Source organism: Vitis riparia, chromosome 13 (genome assembly GCF_004353265.1).
Source record: "Vitis riparia cultivar Riparia Gloire de Montpellier isolate 1030 chromosome 13, EGFV_Vit.rip_1.0, whole genome shotgun sequence".
NCBI lineage: Eukaryota > Viridiplantae > Streptophyta > Magnoliopsida > Vitales > Vitaceae > Vitis > Vitis riparia.
In genome coordinates, this window is record NC_048443.1 from 23,484,857 (window position 1) to 23,491,572 (window position 6,716).

The window sequence follows — 6,716 nt, forward strand, 5'->3', positions numbered from 1 at the left end:
TATAATGAGAGCAAATTTGCCATTCATCACAACGGTTAGCTTGACTTTTGGCGCACAAAGCACAACAAAACCGATTTATGCTTTACAATCCAATAATCTGCCATTTGAAGATTAAAATACAAATAAATACTCTGTTTCAATGATTAATGGTATAATGCACTCAAATAACTTGTCCTCACCCTATACCCACTAAAACTACACACAACTCTAGTCTCTTTATTATCACTGTTTTGGTCAACATGTCAGTTGAATTCATGTTACCTTGTATCTTCATAAGTGTTAACACCCTATCTTCAAGTAAAGACCTAATGAAGTGATAACGAAGTGGTATATGTTTAGTATTTGAATGAAATGTTGAATTCTTTGCCAAATCTATTGCATTTTTGGCTATCAATATGCAAAACATTCATCACCTATGTGAATCTTAACTCTACCAACAAACTTTGTAACCAAATCATCTCTGTGCTAGCTTTTGTCATAGTCACATACTTTGTTTTAGTCTATCTATAAAAAAAATTTGATAGAATAGCTTCAACCTTGTCAACTGATAATGAGAGAACGAAATCCGGGTAAATACCAATACCTATTACGGGTAGAAAGATAGAGATCAAAACAAATAACTCTCGCGGTCCAGAATCAAAAAAATAAGAGTTTGGGGCATTAAATAGCTTGTATCCATAGAACATCTGGCGTGACATAGATAATGAATAAATAGGAGTTAATATCATTCCAAATGTCAAATGCCCCCAATACCACTTCTTTTTACTACAACTTCCTTTTTTTATTTATTTCATGTCTTCACCAAATATTCGACGTATTCATCCTATTACTCGATTGATTAACAGTTTGAGATCACTCCTATTTCTATTTATAAATAAAATCATTTATGATACAATATAGTAATCATATATTACCAATTGTGTATTATAAAATATATAATAATATATATATAATTATAGATATTCTATTATTATTATAGGATCGGATCTCGATGAGACAATACATCAATGATAAGTTAGTTCGATAAGTTTAATGATTTTTTTTTAATTTTATTTTATATATATTTATATAGATAAAGCAACAATCTTCTACAACTGAGAAATCTAACTAATAGCAGCAATACTAAAAGTGAACACATATCCCATAGTACTTTTCTAATATTCCCAAGTATCTGCTTCGTTATACCTAAGTCCTTTATCTTAAACTCACTAGATCTCAAAATCTGGTGGCAACATATGCTTTGACTTTGAGGAAAAATTTGGAGTATTTTATGGAGTCCATTTTATACATACCATATATATTTTCAAAGCTCGAGAAGTCAAAAGTCCAACACTTTAAACGGTGTGCAAATCGGAGTTGAAATTAAAAAGTTATGGTCATTTGAAGACTATTGCATAAAGTTACAAGACCATTTCGAAATTCAACTTATGAATTCGAAATCCAACTTATAAATTCGAAATCCAATTTGAAATTGCCATATTTTGAATTCACCTACTGTCACTTTGATGTTTCGTCTCCTCTATCTCAGGAATTACATTTAAGGCACTCCATCCACCCTAAGTGGACCCCACACGACTAAAAATCACCATTTTTATTATTATTTTTAATCACTTTTAGATAATTATTTTGTAATAAGTGGCCAATGAGAGTGTGTCACATGTTGAGTTATTGACGATATTATATAAACTCTCTTAGTTCTAGGGTTTAGAGATCTTGGATCTTTTTTTTCGGAGAGTTTGACATTGAAGGTGGAAGAAGATGAGAACTTTAGTTTGTTTTCTTTTATTTTTTATTAAATATATTGTTTTTAGTTTATTTTTATTTAGATTATGGATTTTTACCCTATTATGGATTATAAATGTGACATCACTCTCATGAGAGGTTAAGAAGTCAACTTAGGGCTTAAAGTATGAAAACCTAAGGGTTAGGAAACTTATAAGAACAATGGGTAAATTGTTATAACAATGTGATTAATTATTGGTTGGGTAACAATTTATCAAATTTTTTTTTATCATATTGTTGTGAGTTAGTTTAGGGAATGATACAGTAAGTTATTACCCGATACTAGTGATTATTGGTAACTCTTGATCATTAGTTATCCTCGTTTTTCCTATCATTATTTGCCCTTAAACAAAGCTACGAGGAATAGAAAATGTTAAAAAGTCAATTCTTAAACCAATAATCAATCTCATTCATTTGATGGTTTTAATAATCTATTTTAAAAAATGAAAAATTAGGCTTCATATACAATTTTGAGTTACAGAATTCAAGTTGATCGCGAATGCCCAAGGATCCCAAAACCCTAAGATCATATTACTTAAAAGACCCTTATTTTCTCTAATTTCTATACCCTAAGTTGGATTGTGAAAATCTCCAAACTTGAATCAATCGAATTTAAAATCAATATTCATTTTGTTATTAATTTATTTTATTTTACTTAGTTTCATATTATTCACATATCGTTTTCCACTTTATGATTCAAACAAAATCAATTCATTCACCCTAATATTGACAAATCCCATAAGCCAATTATTGAGGATGATACCCGGAACACTACAAAAGTCGTAACAACTTTTTCTTTGATCTTTCTTAGCTAAAGCTACTACATATCAGGCTTAAATATTTTGATATAACAGAGAAGTTCGGTCAGTAGGCGACTTGTCAAATCACCATAAAAAAGTTTGCATATATCTTTTCTTTATCTTTTTACTTTGTTATCGTCTTACATCTAAATTTTTCTTTATTTTTGTTATCGATTAATTGCTTTGGAAAAAGTTTTAAAACACCTGATTTACCACATTTCCCTTCCCTTGAGGGATTTCCTTAATCTAATTAGTTATTTGTCACACTAAATACAACTAATGTTTAAAGTTTTAGACATTTGGACTCACATTGCTTTAAATTTTCGATCTTTAGCCAATGTTAACACTAAAATGCAAACAAAATCTTGGACAACCAATGTTTGGCAAATTTTTAGTAATTTTATCATAATTCCAATATTATCCCAATATTTTAATGAGTTCATTGTCAGTTTTCCCTCATTATAGGAGAAAAATTGGTCGCCATATAACTGATTTTTTAAAATTAAAATTACACTATGAGGAGGGTTTCTATATTTTCATTTTACAAATTCTTGATATTTTTGTCATGGAGACAACTTAACGTGACCCAATTACCCAATTTCACAACTAGCATCAACACATCTAATTTAATTGGATGTGTCCATAAATGCTAAATCAATCCTGATTTGATTTCAATATGAATGTAAAAGGGTTTAGAAACATAAGTTCATAATGGACTTGGATTAGACAACTCAAGTTGGATTCAATTTTGATCTTCTCATTCGAGTTGAACTTGGGTCAACTATCGATTTTACCTAATCAACTTGAATTAGATCCTTCATATAATAGAAAATTTAATTATAAGGATAATATTATGGGAAAAAAAGTTTATGATGAGGTTAAGGTTAGAAAAAAAGAAAAAACAAATAAATGATGAATTGAAAGGAAATCCATAACTTGTATTTTTATAAATTTTATTTTATTGACTTCTATTTTAATAAAATTCAAATTTCATGAAACCTTATTTGTTGTTTAAAGAATTAAAAATTATAATTTTTTTTTTCAAATATTTGATTTTTTTTCTTAATAAATTTCAATAATCACAAACACAATATTAAAGGATCATTTGGATACACTTCTTATTTTTAGTTTTAAAAATAAAAAATGATAATAACTCCTCTAACCATATAAAAAATAAATAAATAAATAAAGTACTATTTTTTTTTACTATTTTAAAATTTAAAATTAATTTTCATAAGACAAGTTTTAAAAATTACTATATTTTACATATAAATCATCACTATTTTCTATTTTTTAAAATACAAAACAAAAAAATATATCAATTTATCAATTTATTTCCTTACCCCTTTCTTCCATTAAAGAAATGTAATCATCAAATCAACAAGCGTTATTGAATATGTATAAAATAAAAAAAAGAAAAGAAAAATATATTACTAAATGATAAGTAGATGCTAGTAAAGTAGGTATTTGGTAAACTAATTCAATAATTTAAAATAACTTAATAATTTAATTTAAGTTATTAAGTAAAACAAATATATTTAGTAAAATAATTTAATGATATAACTTAAAGTAAAAAATTAAATAATAAGTTTTAAGATAATAACTTAAATATAATTTAGCTTAAAATTAAATAATAAATATTAAATTTTATCAAACATCCCGTAATAAATCAAACCCAATTTTTATTACATTCTATTCCTGTTAAGTATTAAAAATTATGATAAAAACAGTCAAGTACCGTACTACCATCCAAATAGTGAATTAAAAAAAAAATATTCCTTTAGAAAATCAAGAAGCTTAAGGGCCCCACTATTCTAACAACATGGAAAGCATAAATTTATTAATTGAAGAGTTTCAGCCAGCAACTCTAAGGCACTCTTAAGTTCTTAACTCCATTGCCATGTACTTTCATGCTATTTTACTATTTATTTTATAATTTTTTATTTTTTTTTCTTCCATAATGAGTTGGTTATAGTGCCACATTTCAGTCAAAGAGTGTTTTTGTTGACAGACAAATTTAATACAACAACTCCCAATGAAAAAAAAAGAAAAAAAAAAAAAAAAGGTACACGAAAATAAATGATATGGTAATGAAATTTATATGCAGGACCACCTTATCATTCCTTGTTGGAAATTGAGAACACTTTTTAAATTGGGCATAATGTAAATTATAATATAAGGTAATTTCACTTAGGTGTTGACCTCCAATTTTGTAGCTTTTGACCTAGTAAGAATATGTTTGAAAATGATTTTTAGCATTTTTAGTGCTTGAATGATAAAAATTTTAAATATTAAAAATATTAAAAACGTTTCCTAAAATTACTATCAAACGGACTCTGAATTATGAAATATTATAGGGATGAAGAAAAATAAGATATTTCCAAGAGGATTGGAAATGTGAAATGTTATAATGATAATTTCAATTTTATTTCTTGACATTAGTAATTACTTTATAATATCAAATTTTAATATAATATTATTTTTAATTAGATTTTGTTTTTTTTAATTAGTTCCTATTTTGCAACAATTATAGCAAAAAAATGTTTAAAAAAATTGAAAATTATTATCAAAATTTTATTTGGAAATTGACTTGTTCTTAATTTATTTTTAATGGTTTTAAATATATTTTAAAAATCATTTTATATATAGTAGTACTTTACTTTTGGGAAAAAATAGGTCTTGATTCACTAATATGAAAAATATATAGAAAAATGAAAGGAAAAGTAGATTTTGACTCAATAATATGAAAATATATAAAAAAAAAACCTCAAAATTTTTAAATCAACATTAGATTCACCTATTTAAAAATAATTTGAAATACATACACTTTTTATGAAGTCGCCTAATTATTCCCTAAATTGCCCATTTTACTTGTCATGTCATCAACATTTGACAATTATATTCCTCTACATAAATGTTTATCTTCTTTTTAGATTTATTATTATATGATTATTATTATTATTATTTTACAACAAATTTTCCTTCTAGAAGTAAACACCTCTTAGGAAAAGTTGAGATTTTTTTTTCTCCATGAGTAAACATCCCTTAGTAAAAGTGAGGTAGTTTGAAGATTATGGACATTAGAAGTAGTGAAAAAAATAACAAATAATAATAATAAATTTAAAAGGAATGAAAATATTTAGGTGGAGTCTAATTGTCCGATGTTGATAACATGACAAGTAAAATGAGTATTTTATGAAATAAATAGATGATTCATTAAAAAAATATATATATTTCAATTTATTTTTAAAATGATTTGAAAAATTAAAGATTCATTTTTTTCATATATTTTCATATTAATGAGTCAAAACCCACTTTTTCCAATAACTTGAACAAATCTCATCATTTGTAATCATTTCTAGCATGAAACAAATAAAGATAAAATCAAATAAATAAATGTATAATATCCAACTTTTTTATATTTCTAGTATGTGTAAAGTCTTATATTCTAAGTGTTCTTGGTGATTAAACATTTTATATGAACCATCTGCACTACTTATTTTAATCTAATTTTTTATTTTCTTTTTGTGATTTTAATATTTTCCAATGAGATATAAATTGGTTAAGAGAATTAGAAAAAGAAAATGAATTTTGAATTTCATCGAACAATTGTTTTTATCCGATGTTAGATTTGAATTGACTTATCATAGTTATAATTAATTCTTAAGAATATAAAAAAGTTGAATAATTAATGTATAAACTTAAATGGTTATATAAATAAAGATTTGGATTATAATAATATTTATAACCATGTCTTGATTTTATCTAATCAATAATAAACTACAAAATGAAAATTTAAGTGAAATAACTAGAACAAGATGATGGTCTTTTTAAAGGAACGTCAAATGAGACTAACAAATTATAGGATTTGTAATCAAATAAAAAAATTATATTTTCCTAGTTCAATAAATGTATTTTATTTTCAAGTTGATTTTTGATGAAGGAAAAGACCGGTCAAGGATAAGGAGCAAAGACAAGCCACGGGCTATGAACTAAGGGCAAGAGACAAGCAATTGAGGTGAATCTAGTTATCAGAGTAGTTAGGACACGAGTATAGGTTATTGATGCTATGAGAAGGCCGATTTTCCTGAAAAAGTCGAAATGATATAATTTATGATACCAAATCTAGGCATA